The 15,511-nt window shown below is 50.4% G+C and overlaps 1 protein-coding gene across 6 annotated transcripts in view; it reads left to right on the top strand.

The window, feature by feature from the left end:
* IRF2 (interferon regulatory factor 2) overlaps positions 1-15,511 on the top strand; it is a 79,653-nt gene that overhangs the window by 16,582 nt on the left and 47,560 nt on the right. Inside the window, exons 1-2 of one of the 6 annotated variants that reach the window (XM_080659482.1) lie at positions 4,995-5,089; positions 5,356-5,387. The exons of 3 other annotated variants lie outside the window; for them this stretch is intronic. The gene's annotated coding sequence lies outside the window, so the exon portion shown is untranslated. Of the gene's footprint in view, positions 1-1,535; positions 1,684-4,994; positions 5,090-5,355; positions 5,388-15,511 lie in introns of those variants that run through there. 2 more of the 6 variants (XM_080659485.1, XM_080659483.1) reach the window with 2 other exon arrangements.

Here is a 15,511-nt window from a genome sequence, read left to right as displayed (position 1 = left end):
CCTGATGACTGACCGCGTTCTCCATTTGCTGTGCCCTGTCCAGACGTAGACCCATCCGTAGTGCCTTGGAGCCAACAGGGCCCACGTGCTGTGTTTGCCAGGGAGGGGTAGGGCCAGAGAGCAGGTGGAAGCTCATCGACCAGGCTTGGTGTGCCCTGGGCTGCCACCAGCACCGGGCGCCTATGGAGGGGCAAGGACAGGTGGCTCTCTGTGGTTAGCCAGTCCCAGTCAGGCTGTGTCTCTGCCACATGCACCCATTTCCCATTAGCTTCTGGTGTTACTAACAAATGGTTCACACGCCGTCCACACCCCATCCCGCACCCCTGTGGTGCTCTTGAGGATTCTTACCTTTCCAGGGCCGGTTCAGATACCCCCTCTTCTTTAAGTCTTCCAGAATTCTCACTCTCCTTGGGCTTTTATATAATAGTATAGTTACCCCCCTGCAAATGCCTTCCAAAAATCCCCCTGCATAACACCCAGGTTCACATGCATTGTGAGGCTAATGAAATGGTGGGCGTGAGTCTGATGCAGAGCATGAACCAGAACCAATTGTGTGGAGCGCCTGTGGTCAGCGTGCATGGGGTGCATTATACCGGAACGTGCATTGTTGGAGTTTTATCATCCTCTGTGTGTGCCTCCAGTGTCAGCTTCAGGACATGGCACCTTGTGTCAGAGTGGCTGGTCACTGCATTGAGGACAGAGTTCCCGTCCCCATGTTCGTACCCCTCCCCCTGAGCTTTTCCCCAGTGTTTGGCACAGTACTTAGCTCAACAAGGTTTTGTTTTTTTTAAAACCTCATCCCAAGATATTTTTCCATTGATTTTTAGAGAAAGTGGAAGAGAGAGGGAAAGACCGAGAGAAATATCCGTATGAGAGAAACATGTCAATTGATTGCCTCCTGCACGAGCCCCAACCAGGGCCCGGGCCGGGGAGGAGCCTGCAACCGAGGTACATGCCCTTGACTGGAATCGAACCCGGGACCCGTTGGTCCACAGGCTGATGCTCTATCCACTGAGCCAAACTGCCTAGGGCTCAACAAGATGTTTTGAATGAGATATTGAATTAAGTGTAATTCAAAAGTTTGTTCTTTATACTTAGCTTGATTCACCTGGAAAATGTCTTGACAATAGTAAATTTATCCTTTTCTTGGTTGCATGTTTTCGCAATCATTTCCCCTTGCTTGTTTATCAGAATAAGTTGTATCCATCACAACATACAGTTCATATCTCTTGCCTTTTCTCCACCGTACCCCGCCCCCCGTGGGTACTATGGGAGACATTCACCCCCCTCCTTAATAATTACTGCATATGATGGGCAAGCTACTGTGCTTGATATTTTGGGAGGTTGAAAGATGAATACGATGGGATTCCTGCTCAAAAGTCCTGTACAAGGACTTTGTTCAGAGATATGCTCTGAGCTTCGGTTGTTTTAGAAGGTGGAAGGAATCAGAGGCACAGGAAGTCAGACGGGGTGGGGCTGAGCTGTGGTGGCGGGGAACCCGGCGTTTGTTCAGCGGGTGTGGTGGGGCCACTGGAGGATTTTGAATCGGGTGACGGCGATGTTTGGGGAGATTAACCTGGCCAGCAGAATGCAGAGCGGAGACTAAGCTAATATTCCGGGAGGTGGACGTGGCCATCCTCCTCCTCCTCCGGATGGAGCCTGTGCGGCCCGCTCCGTTATTCGGTGAGTGCAGCTCTCCTATTTGAAGTTTCCTTGTGGACGTCTTAGGGGAGACCAAAGCCATCGTCTCATCCTTTTACTCCTCATCCACACTGTCCTTTAGGCCTCTCTCTCAGTAGCGTTGCCAGGTTGCTATGAAGATGTCTTTAGAGATGAGGAGACTAAGATCTGGAGGAGATGATAGGTTGTGAGTGGGGAGGTTGGAAACCAGGTGTGCTTGACACCAAGCCTGAGCTCTCTCCAGCACCTTCTGCTTCAGCAAGGACACGGGAGGAAAGGAAACAGTGTGGTCCAGAAAGGGTTGGCAGAGGGGGTGGGGGCAGGTGGGGAATAGTGAGAATACAGTGGGCGCCAAATCCAGTGTCCAGGTACTGATGGAACTAGTTTAGCAGCGGGAAGTACCTTCTAAGAATATTGGAAGACGGTTGTGCGGTGTGCGGAGGAGAGCAACATGGGCCTTGCTTCAGACGTGTTCCTGTGCTCGGGGTGGGTAGCAGTGTTGGCTCTTTTCTAGTTGGACTTCTTTGCATAAGTGTCTAGAACAGGGGTCCTCAAACTTTTTAAGCAGGGGGCCAGTTCACTGTCCCTCAGACCGTTGGAGGGCCGGACTGTAGTTTTAAAAAAAAATTATGAACAAATTCCTTTGCGCACTGTGGGCCCGGGACGAGTCAGCTGCTAAGCAGGACAGGCAGCGGCACCGAGCGGGCCGCATGTGGCCCGCGGGCCATAGTTTGAGGACGCCTGGTGTGTGTTAGATTTCGGCCTGATTTGCATATAAAGAGTTGAATTGGATGCTGAGTAATAATAACAGCAGGAATCTTCCGTAGCCCTTTTTTTGAGAGGTTCCTGGCAGAGGGAAGGACTCAGAGGAAATCCCCAAAGGGTAAGTGGCAGCAACAGCAGAAGGAGGCCTCGGGCACAGCCTGTGGCTCCCTCATTCTCACCCACCGGGGTGGAGGGGGGCTGGGGGGGGGAAAGCCAGGCAGTCCCCTTCACGGTCAGCCTTCCTCAGAGCAGGTTCGCTCCAGGCGGCTGTCTTGGGGGAAGGCATGGTGCGCCCGTAGTGGGTTTGAAAACAGATGGCAGCACACAGCCTTGTCATTTTATGCAATAGGTTTTCCCTGGAAGGTGCCAGTGCGCTGGCCCTCCTAACAATCTCTGCCATTTGACTCTTCACACTTAAGCCCTGGAAGCATTGCCCCCTCCTCTCTCCCTGTCCCCTCACCCTTTGCAGGCCTGGGGGTGTGGAAAGGAGGCGGGAGGGAGGCAGCGACTTGGGTGACATACACGACGCAGGTAATTCAGGTCCTGCCCTTTGCTCACACGCACCGTCCTGTTGAACGTGCCCCACACTTCCCCAGTGTCCTTGAGGACTAAGGTGTCTTCTCCGGCACTCAAACTGCTGGCTTGGATGGATGGCCCAGGGATGCCCACCTCTTCGTGGGCAGAGGGGCAGGTTGAAACGAACCCTCCCTTAACCCCGCAGGGAGGCTGGGCCTTTCCGAGTTGGCTGTACTCTGGACGGGCTGAGGCGGTGCTCAGAGGACATGCTGACTCAGGGAAAGCCGGAGCTCCCTTTCCCGTTTTCCACATGGGAAGGCTTGAACGTGCAGTAGGAGCCCGGGTCCATATGCTTTGAAATCTGTGCGTGGTTCTTGCGTTGCTGAATTGCAGAATCCGATGCCATCCAGGTCCTGGAGGCCCAGCATGATTTCAAATGTACGAAATGTGTTTAAAAGTCAGTCCACCCTTTCAGGTCCTTATTACCTTCCATGAATTCTTCTAGAAAATACTCCTTAAAAAGGCGAGGGAGTAAAAAAAATGCTGTTAGATTTTCATAACTGAAGTGTATCTGGAAAGTAATTTATCTGTGCAACTTCCTAAGGCTTTCTCATCTTGTTGTGTTTTTTTTTATAAGACAGAATATTACATTTGTAATATTACAACATATTGAATGATCGTTGAATACCTTTTTTTTTTTTTTAAAGAAAACATGCATCACACATGATTGCTTGGGAAACATTCCTGGAAGGGGTACGGCTGGGTCAAAGGACGCCATGTAAAATCTTCAACACCTGTCTCCCAGCTGCTGTCTGGAAAGGCTGTACTTGCTTATACTCCAACCCATAGCACCTGTGAGATAGAAGGCACCACCCTAGCTATTTGACCCTCATCTAACCTCGCAAAGCCCCATGGGAACAGAGAGGGTCAGTAACCTGCCTGAGGTCACACTGCTAAGTGCTGGCGCTGGGATTTGGCCCCACAGCTGGCTGCACAGCCCCACCGTCGCCTTTTCTGCTGTTACTCCCATGCCAGCGCCTGTCTGAGGAAATGGACCCAGACTCTTTCTTCCTTCTGCGAGTCCCTGGGTATGGGCTTGACCTCTTTAACCCTCCTTCCCGATTCATCAGATAGGGGCAGCGGATTTTCCTGAGGCACAGCCTTTGGTCTCTGCATTCCTTAGGAAACTCGGAAAGTGTTCTCCAAGAAGTGCAAGAAGCACTGTCACTTTGGCGATCCAGCCCCTTTGCCTTGTCCGGTCCTGCTGCCTGCGGGCTAAGCAGGGGAGGGGACAGCATGACATCATTTATCTTTAAGACGCTCCCTGCCTCAGTCCCTGAGCTGTTGCTGGGACCCAGGCCTGGTCAAGGTCTCCCCGGGTCAGGGGGTCAAATAGAGGTGTGGAGACTTAAAGCTTTGCTTAGGAATTTCAGCTTTTAAACCCATGCTTACCTTCGCTGCTGAAATCACTAAAAAAAAAAAAAAAAAAGTGTTTTCATCAGTGCAGCCCTGAGGTCACACAGGGTCAAAAGACTTCCTCTTTTAGGAAAAGCCCCAGACAGCTCACTTGCCTCCTAGTTCCATCCTCGATGGTGGGGCATTTGCACTGTTAGCTTCCCCGCCCCCAGAACAAAGACCCGGCGAAGAGAAGGTGTGTTGGGAAATGCCGCTGCACGTCCGCACGTCCTATCAGCGGGCCCGGGGACGTTGACACTTGTGTTCCCCGAAATGTTCGGAACACAGTTCCCAACGTGAGGAAGCGCCGGTCAGAACCGGGGCGCTGTCCAAGGAGAGCTTGGAGACGCGCCCGTTTCCTTGCACGTTCCTGTGTGAGGACCCGAGGGCACACTCTGTCCCCCGGAGGTGCAAGCCTGCTCTCGGACACGTGCTCTCAGATAACGGAGCTCCCAGCTGGAGCGTCGGCTTTGGCGCAGACCCAGCGGCAGCTTCCTGTTCGGAAGTCGGGACAAGTCGTACCCACCTGACAGGGTGATGGTGAGGGTTAAATAGATCGTGTATAGAAAACACAGCTTAATACCAGGAGCGTCTGTAAACAGCCACTGACATCATCACCCCACACCACCCTTAGCTCCCGGGGAATCAGGAGACCGTTTGTGTGTTGTTGGAGGCAAGTTTTGACGTTTTTATGCATCTGTTTATAAACAGTTCTGTTCAGCGCATGTGAATGTAAACGCTGGCCTAAGTGCCGTGGCCCTTGTGGAGGGAAGGTGGAGGGAAGGTGGAGGGAAGGTGGAGGGAAGGTGGGGGGAGGTGGAGGGAAGGTGGGGGGAAGGTGGGGGGGAGGTGGGGGGGAGGTGGGGGGGAGGTGGAGCCTGGGGCTCCCTCACCTTGACCATCCTGAGTCTCGTGTGTTTTCTTCCTTCACACGGCCAGGCGTGCGACCCAGTGCCCCAGCACCTAAGCAGGTCAGTGTGCGTGACACCCCTCCCATCGTTTGCCCTCACGCGTTTGCCCTCTCATGCAGAGCTAATGTAAGTGATAAGGAAAGGGAGGAGGTAAACTTTCCAGAAGGTTCCTTGAGTGCCTCTGCATTTGGGCCTCCACAGGTAGTTTTTTTTTTGTTTCATGTCACAGTTTCCAGAGAGAAGTCAGGCTTCTTTGAACCAGGAGAGTGGCTCATGGACCCACCTCAGAGGATGGCATAGTTCTCACTCATTCTGCATGAACAGCAATAAACTAGCTCAATTTAACTGACACGCATAAAAGTGTTTTTTGTAATAAATTTAGTTTGTTTTTTTTTAATTCCTCACCCGAGGATGTGTTTATTGATTTTAGAGGGAGAAGAAGGGAGAGAGACAGATAGAAACATCTGTGGGTTGTCTCCTGTATATGTCCCAACCTGGAATGTGCCCTGACCAGGAATCGAACCCCCAACCTTTTTGGTGAGCGGGATGATGCTCCAACCAGCTGAGCCACCTGGCTGGCGCTAAATTTAATTTTTGAACTAAAATTTAAAATGTCGTAAGAGAAGGACAGTGTCATTGTAAAGGAACCTTAGGGAAGATATTTAAAAGAAGGTTTGAATCTTATTGGAAGCTTTTCTTATTTTATATATAAATATTTTATGTATTAGATTGGTAAAGTAAAACATGTATTATATATATATTATACAGACACACACACAGTTTGGTAGGCAGACCTAATTTTAAGTCAATAATAATTTTTAAATGGCAACTTAGGATTTCAAATTTTGTGAAAATATTAAGCAAAAGTATTTCCCCACTCTCTAATATGCAAATGCAGTTTGCATTCAAACCGTTCCATTTCAGGACTATAAAGGTGCTGTTAATCGATTCGCTAATTTAAACATAGTGTGTGCCACATTAATTTATAATGTAAGTACAATTTAAGGAAGGAGAGGCTGATTTTCTTGTATAACATGGGAACAGTGATATTTTCTCAGGACAGAAATAACTTGAAATCAATTACAGATCCCTCATTTGCAACCCAAATGGCTCTGAAAACTGAGAATTTCTGTTGTGACTCACTGGGCAGAGTAGCCAGCCCTGAATCGGCGTAAAGCTATTCATAGAGTTTGCTCATTCCAGTCAGTGTGAATGTTCACGTTTTACAGCAGAAATACTACTGCGCTGGTTAAGTGGCTGTGATTGCCGGGAGTGTTGTGTTTTAGATGGCACGGGCACCATATTATCTCCCTAAAATCCAAAAAGTTCTGAATTCCGACACAGATCTGTTCCAAGCCTTTTCCATAAGAGATACCAAACCTGTTCCCGGAGCAACTGTCTCCTGTAACAGGGGAGCCTCACGTCTGGTCTCCCCAGGGACTGTCCCTCTTGACATCCACTCAGAGGCAAGTAAAACTATTAACAAGGCCCCGTTCGCGCTCGGCGGTGGCCCGTGTGGGTGCGGTCGCCACGCGCACCTGTTGGGTTCTTGGGAATGGCCGCACCGTGTTGGTGAGCATCAGTACTTTTCGAGTGAATTCTCACAGACGAAGCTTTCAGGTAAACACGTTCCGGATGATGTCTTGAAAACCCAAACAATAGGAAGCATTGCTTATAAGTAATTATTCAAATGTATACCCCACTGCTTTCTTAGAATCCCCACGGCGTTGTACATACCTTTTCTGTTTTATGGGCAGATGATCATGTTCCTCATTGGAACTGCTTTTCCTAGGCCGCAGGGTCCCTCTGGGCTCCCCCTGTGACCATCATGGTGCCGGCATGCACGGTCAGCTCACAGTTTCTTAGGCATGCACGCTCAGCTCACAGTTTCTTAGGCATGCACGGTCAGCTCACAGTTTCTTAGGCATGCACGGTCAGCTCACAGTTTCTTAGGCATGCACGGTCAGCTCACAGTTTCTTAGGCATGCACGCTCAGCTCACAGTTTCTTAGGCATGCACGGTCAGCTCACAGTTTCTTAGGCATGCACGGTCAGCTCACAGTTTCTTAGGCATGCACAGTCAGCTCACAGTTTCTTAGGCAAGCACCTCCAGGCCCAGGGAACCGAGGGCGAGGGCAGAATCGGTCTTGGGCCTCAGGGAGATGAGTGTCTAGTGAGGGCCTGGCCTAGCCTGGGGAGAGGAAGGAGGCTTGTGAGGAGGTGGTTTGGAGGCTAAGACCTGAAGAATGTGATTAGCCAGTGAGAGGGGACATTCCTGAGCCTAAGGGACAATAATAGGTGCAGACACTGTGGCCCGACTGCAGGCCGGAGGTCCGGGAGGAAGGTCGCGGGGGAAGGACGTGGAGGAAGGACGCGGCGGACTGCAGTGGGCTCAGGCAGGCCATGTTTGTGCTGTTTACTCCGCGCTCCGGCTGCAGGCCCGAAACAGATCGGGGTTGGGGGGGGTGGGGAGGGCCCTCAGAGCAGCTCTTGGGTGCGGCTGTGTTGAAGGAAGGGATTGTTCCTGACCCCCTGGTTTCACTTTCTATTCTTACAGTGTCCCAGCGGCTCTGGGAGAATGTAAATATGGGCGCTGTGTCCTCGGAGGCCCAGGCCACTGAAATCTGCAGCCCCGTCAGAGGGAGGGGCACTCCTCAGGCCCGGATTCTACAAGTTGAGGGAAAACCGTAGATGAGAAACAAAAAGCAAAACCCTGACTCATGGGGCCCTTTTTGGAGCCAAGCTCTTGAGTATTGTCCTGGAGGAAAATGAAACTGTGCTGGGAGTGCCAGCTTCGGGAGCTCTGGGGACAGCTGGGGGCCGGCCTGGCGTGCCCTGGGAGCGGCGGGGCCTCTGACGGCTCAGTATTGAATCAGTGTGGTCAGCGGCTGCCCAGCGATGGCGCTCCTAACTGCTTTTGTTTTATTTATTGTGGTGAAATACACCTTCGTAAAATTTGCCATCGTAATCCTTTCAGTGGTTCTTCTGTAAAAGTTAAGTTTATCTGGGTGACATCGGTTGGTAGGATTATGTCGGCTTCGAGGGCATCCTTCTACGATCCATCATCTGTACATTGCACTGTGTGTTCACCACCCAGAGTTAAATCTGCTTCCGTCACCGTGTCTCTGACCCCCCCACCCCTTTACCCTTTAGGACCCCTCCCCTCTGGTAACCACCACACGGTGGTCTGTGTCTGTGAGTTTTGTTTGTCTTGTTTGTGACAACACGGGTGCATCTTGAGAACATCATGCTAACTTCTTTCCTTTGCTCTAACTTAACCTGTGAGGTGAGGCCGTTCACTTGGTAACCACCTTGTGCCTTACGATTTAAAGAACTCCCATGAAATGTAAGTACAGACATTTGACGGGAGGTAATCTTTGATGCTTAAACCAACCGGAGGGCCTTCTTCAAAACACACAGGCGAGCCTTTTGGTCTCCTCACTCTGTGTTCTGCACCGCCTACCATGGACACCAGTTGTGGAGTATCCCTCCTTACCTTCCTGGGGGGTTGAGGTGTGGAGGCGCCCCGCTCAGTGAATGGTTGCTGGCCTGCGCTGCCCCTCGTGGACGGAGGGACATGGTGATGGGTGCGTGTACTTGATACAGCCGTGGCGCCTGGATCGAGAAAAACCGCCAGCTGTTGAATTGAGTGCCACAGGGGGAATTCTCCCGCGTGCGTTGTATTCTCAGAAATGCTGTCATTCCCCTCTGGACGCTGTAAATCACCTGCGTACTTTGTAAATGTCTTTCCCTCCAAGTCTTTTTCTTTGCAGCTACTTTCAGACTTACACCAGAGTTGCAAAAATAGTACAAATAATAATTTTTTTCTGAACCTTCCGAGAGTCACTTGCCAACGTGATGTCCCGTCACGCCTGAATACCTGAGTGTATCTTTCCTGCAATCCGGGGCCCGCTCCAGCGTGACCACAATGTGACCGCCACAGCCGGGCAGGGGCATGGGTGCCGTCTGAGCCCCGGGCCCCATGCAAGTTGGTGCGTTGTCTCATTGATGCCCCTCATAGCACAGGAACCCGAGTCAGGCCCAGGTGTCATGCCTCTTTAATCTCCTTAATTCCCATGGGTTTGACTTTTCTTTTTTCTTTTCTTTTTTTTTTTTTTTTTTTTTACATATTTTTATTGTTTTCAGAGATGAAGGGAGATAGAGACAATGAGAGAGAGAGAGAGAGAGAGAGAGAGAAACATCAATGATGAGAGAGAATCATTGATTGGCTGCCTCCTGGACGCCCCACACTGGGGATCTAGCACGAAAAACCTGGGCATGTGCCCTGACCAGGAATTGAACCACGACCTCCCGGTTCCTAGGTTGACGCTCAAGCACTGAGCCACGCTGGCTGGGTGGGTTTGACATTTTTGACCATGACAAGCCAGGTGTCCTATAGCATGTCCGTCCGTTTGGGTTTGTTGGTAGCTTTCTCAGGATTAAATTGGGGCTATTTATTTTCTGTGAGAATATCACAGAGCGAAGCTCCGTTCTTACTGCATCCTCTCAGGGGTACATAACTTTGCCTTGTTCTTTTATCGGTGATGTTCTTCCGATCATTTGATGAAGGAGGTATTTGTCAGGCTTCTCCATTGTAAAGTTGCTCTTTTCCCCTTTGTAATAAGAAATATTTTGTGGGAGGTACTTTGAGACGCTGTAGGTGGCCCATTTCCCATCAACCTTTCACCCGCTGATCTTGGCGTCCATTGATGTTTCCTGGCTGAATAATTACTCTTTGATAGCTGCCAAATGGCGATCTAGTTCAATCACCTTCCCACACTTACTCGTTGGCATTCTCCTTTATGGAAAAGCTTTCTCTTCTCCCCGTTTGCTTTTTCATAGGCCCCTGTTTTAGTCAATGGGCTGTAACATCTTTTTATCATTATCTGGATGCTCAGATTGTCTCAGACCTGGCCAGTGGGAGCCCTTTACCTTGGCTGCTGTATCCTCCTGATGTTTTCCCAGCATGCTTTGAGCACCTCCTTGCTTTCTGGCCCCCCTCCCCGACATGGTTTAGGCCCATCTTTTGCTTTCCCTGCCCTAGCCCTGGAATCGGCCCTTTCACCAAGAAGCCCCTATTCCTTCCGGGGAGAATGGTATTTAGAAAGTAAGACTTGGGCCCGGCATTGCCCATCACCATTAGAGAATGGCTTCCCCAGTCCCTCTGCGTGGACAGGGTTAGGGAGTATGTGCTCTTTAGACATATACTTACACAGACACGTACTTCTCTGTGCCTGTATTTATCCCTCTGCTCACGGGGATGGATGACAGACCATGAATTCAGTCCTATTCTGATCCAGCACCCAGGGTTACTCTAGGTTTTTGTTTTTCTCTTCTGTATTTGAACTTCCTTCTCCAATAGTGAGAAACCTGGCTGTCATTATCCTTAATGTATTAATTAACTTAGTCGCCTGTGTGTGTCTAATCTCATGTCCCCATGGCCGCCCCACCTGAACGAGGATGCCCTCCTCACCCCTGTCCTCGGCTCCTACACCCTGGATGGGGCTGCCCTCCTGAACAGAAGCTTATTCACTGGGCTTGGTTCCTGACACCCCCATTTGGCCGGGTCTCCCTCCTGCCTCTGTCCTCGCGACCCCGCGTGGGCTTCAGTCCTGCACCCGCCAGGTGCTGCTGCCCCCTCCCCACAGTGGACACTCTCTTTATGTTGTACCCCACACCGAGACATTACTGCCCCCCTCCCCTAGTGACTGCTGGAATCACGGGTCAGCACAGTTGGTTCCCCGGAGACTCCAGGGAGCTGTTATATGACTAACATAGAATACATCAAATATATACATAATACAATTATACTTATTCATTCCATATTAGCTTATGTATCCTGAGCATTTCCCCTAGAAATGAAATAGTCTCCTATAGTCACAATATCCCATTATTTGAATCTGCCACCTTTTATTTAATCATCTTCCTCCTGTGTGGTATTTGGATCAGCTTAAGTTTTGTGCTGTTACAGATAATGCTCCATCGAACAGCCTGGACCATAACTTTGTGTCTGTGTAAACTGTCTTGGCCCCGCCTGGGGGCCCCTTCAGCGCAGGCTCCCAGTGAGGACGCTGCGCAGACTGGGAGGCCTGGGGACCTCGATGCCTCTTTCTGTAGACCCCACTTTGACCTCAGAGTCCAAAGGCTAAGTAAGGGCCTACGACTCCTGTTTAAATCTGAGCTCTATCACTCAGTACCTCTGTGACCTTGGGCCAGTTACTTAACCTTGTGTGCCTCAGTTTTTTCATCTATAAAATGGGGATTTCAGTAGCGCCTGACTGGCAGGGTTGTGGCGAATCAGGTGAACTGCTGGTCACAACTTGCCACACACCACTTGCTCTCAGTCCGTTAGCTGCTGCTAGTAGCACTGTGGGGGTGTTGTGGACCCGCCGGCTCGGGGCGTCTGAGGGGCTTGTAGGTCTAGAGCAGGATAAGAATTACACAGACGCTCCCACTCACCAACAGGTTGCCTTCCAAAGGGGATTAAGCTCGAAGAGGGTGAGTCAGGCTTTTAAAAACCAGGCTTTTCTCAAAAGAGAACAGTTTCAATGTCAAGTGGGTACCTGTCCCTTCAGAAACCCCACAGGGGTGTTCTTTGCAGATACTTTGTTCTTACCAGACACCTGACCACTCTTGGTGATTTGGAAAGACTAGAACCAGCCTTGAAACGGTGTCCATCTTGGGGGACAAATGGGTCCTCATTCACACGAGCCACGTTTTAGGTGTTCAGTGGCCACATGTGGCTAGTGGCTACCTTGTTGGACGGGGGCGGGGGGGGGCGTGCAAAGTGCAGGCTAATAGTTCACATACGTAGCAATAGTAATGTAGGTTTCCACCTGGAAAGGACCTGTCGTCTCGGGAGGGAGGCGCATAGAAACGGAAGGGATTCAGCATAAGATACGTGCGAGAGGCAGCGTGCTTTGTGAATTCAGGAAAGGCATGCGTTGGCCACGACAGGCTGTGGAAGAGATGGCATTTGAACAGGATGCGGAAGGATGCTTGGCTATTTCTAGGCGAAACCTCCTTCCCGAGCCTCACGTATCTAATTGTGCCCCCAGCACCTCTCTTTGGGGATCCCAAAGACACGTCACGTTCAGTAGATCTGAGACGCAGCCCAGTACTTCTCCTCTTAAACCTTCCACATGCCCTGCTGCGGGGAGAGGCACCGTCACCCATCCGCTCGGGGGAAGGAAGGCAGGGGGTCACAGAGGCCCCGATAAGTCGGAAGAGGGAAGGGCGTCAGACATTTACGAAGAGCCCTGCCGCCTCCTCTCTCCTCCCTGAAGTTGGAGGCCAGACCACTTGCAGGGACCGAGGAGGAGTGTGGGAGTGAGTGAGGGCGTGTGAGGAGGAAGGATCTGAATCGCTCCTGTGGGGCCGGAACAGGAGCTGATGAGGGAGGAGCCGGAAGGGTCTGCCATAAAGCTCTCGGGGCCTTTGTGTTGCGATGGGGTATGAACTGTTGCACGTGAGGGGTGAGAGTGGGGGGAGTGGACATCCCAGGGACGGAGCTTGCTGTGCAGGATGACCGTGAGACGGGGGCCTCTTCGGAAAGCACCTGTCCTCACAGATGTCACACGATCCATGATTCTGCAGGGCTGGCTCCTTGGACGGAGCACTGTCTCCCGGAATGCCCGCCGGGTCGCCGCAGTGCTGAGAGCCAGGGGTACGGTGGTGTGTTTCGGGCACACACGGGCAGGCCACATGTCAGTTTCTCTGCCCGCCCCGGGTCGCGAGGCCGCCGTCACTCTCAGGGACTAACTCACACTCTTCAGGCACCAGCATCGTTTGTGGTCAGAGACAGTGTCATTTTGGTAAAGTCACCATGGTAATACCTTCTCAAAGGATGTAGAAAGCACACCCAGTAAGAAAATTGTGGGGAGAACGGCGAATATGCAAAACTGTCATTTGGATGATTCTCAGTATGGGAAACTTGTTCTGTGGTATTTAGAGGCATTTTAGAACTTTAATTTCATGTGCATCTATGTTCATTGCTCACGAAATTCATTCACCATTGGCCTCCCCGTTTCCCATGACTCAGTGGAAGATGTTTGTTGACCGTGGAATCTGGAAGGCTATTGGGCGAATGGGCACTGCATCCCAGTGATAGCCCAGGGGTGTCAAAACACCCCAGACGATGAAGCATTCCTGGTTCCTACGCCTGGAAGGGCTTACTCAGTAGGTCTAGGATGGGGCAGGAATTTTTTTTACCCCCCCCCCCCCAGGCGATAACATTGCACAAACGGTTTGGGATGCTGGGGTGCTGGGGTAGGTGAATAAAAAGATATAACCATGACTGATATATTTGCAGCAATCCTGCCTCATCAGTCAAGGCTGGGTTTCTAAAAAATCCACAGGGCAGGAGAAGTCATGCTCGAATTGCTTAAAATCTTGAGAAAAACTGGGTTAGAGACTAAAATTCTTGAATGAATCGATGACATGCATTTTTCTAAAAGTTCATTACAATGAAACAGTAAATGCATGACATAAGGATCACATCAGCAATACAGTGGATATCACACACTTGATTTCCATCGCTTACTAACTCTCCGGAAGTTTAATAAAACTTTTAAAATTGGTTTTGCATTCGTGCGGGGAGTATGTACGCTGAGGGGCGTGCTTGATTCTGTGTCCGCCACTCCGTCCAAATGTTAAATGTCGTTCTCATTTCATGACTTCATCCTCCAGGTTCCCACAAGAGGATGCAGTAATTGGAATAATGTGGGCAGAGAAGTATTAGGTCGAGCGGCCCGGGTACGTCCCAAAGCCCTCCCCTAACACGCAGTCACGTTACCTTAGCTCCGAACATGCTATGAAACTGCTCCTACATTTCACGTGTCTGCCAGGAGTCCGTCTAGTTCTAAGGGTTTGCTTCTTCTCTTCCGCTTCCCACTTTCCACCCGCCACCCACACGCTTACACACATCTGTGTGCACATCTGGGAAGCAGCTCAGCCCAGTGCAGGGCTTTGTATACTTTTTTCGACCACGGTGCCGGTGTAACATGAAATGGAAACGAACGTTTAATGAAACAGTGCTCACTCTTTTTTGTTATGTTACTTCTCACCTGAGGATATTCTTTCCATTGACCTTTTTTTTTTTTTTTTTTTTTAAGAGAGCGTGGAAGGAAGGGACGGGGAGAGACAGAGAGAGGAAAAACATCAATGGGAGAGAGACACATTGTCTGGTTGCCTCCTGCACTCGCCCTAACCAGCACCGGGGGTTGAGCCTGTAACCGGGGTACATGCCCTTGATCAGAATCAAACCCACAATCTTTCCGTCTGCTGGCTGAGACTCTAACCACTGAGCTACACCAGCCAGGGCGCAATGCTCACTCTTATTTGGCAGATTCTTGTAGTTCCACTGGGTATTCTCACACACTAACATGAAACTGCTGACCCATCCAGGAAATTGATTTCATGACACTGCCCCCCCCTTCCCCCCCCCGCCACCCGCGCTCCGATGCATTGCAACCTGAGGTTTGGTAAACACTGGTCTAGAGTCTTTTGCCATATTTCTCCTGAATCAGGCGGACTGTGTTGGAATCCTGGCTTTACCTCTTAATTGCTCTGCAGCTTGGTAAATAGCTTCACGTCCTCATCCGTAAGAGGAAGATAGGAGCTGTACCTCATGTAGTTGGTGTGAAGATTGAGTGAAATACCGCAGGGGCCCTAACCGGTTTGGGTCAGTGGATAGAGCGTCGGCCTGCGGATTGAAGGGTCCCAGGTTTGATTCCGGTCAAAGGCATGTACCTTGGTTGTGGGCACATCCCCAGTAGGGGGTGTGCAGGAGGCAGCTGATCGATGTTTCTCTCTCATTGATGTTTCTAACTCTCTATCCCTCTCCCTTCCTCTCTGTAAAAAAATCAATAAAATATATTTAAAAAAAAAAAAAGAAAATAACGCAGGGAAAGCACTTGGCCTCAGGTCTGATTCCTGGGAAACACTTGAATGGATGTGATGATGATGATGATGATGATGATGAGGAGGAGGAGGAGGAGGAGGAGGAGGAGGATTTTTCAGTTTTCAACTCCAGTTTCCTCTCAGTCCAGGTAATTTTGTGCTGAAATTCTTGCTTTTGCTAAAAAGGCACACAAAAGTCCGCGAGGAGTATAGAATGTCAGGAAAGAGGAACTTGTGTTTTGGGAAGGATTACCGTGTATCTTGGAAAAATTGCTACTGGAAATT

The sequence above is a fragment of the Plecotus auritus genome (genome assembly GCF_963455305.1).
Source record: "Plecotus auritus genome assembly, chromosome: 3".
Classification (NCBI taxonomy): domain Eukaryota; kingdom Metazoa; phylum Chordata; class Mammalia; order Chiroptera; family Vespertilionidae; genus Plecotus; species Plecotus auritus.
This window is presented reverse-complemented; position numbering and strand designations above follow the sequence as displayed.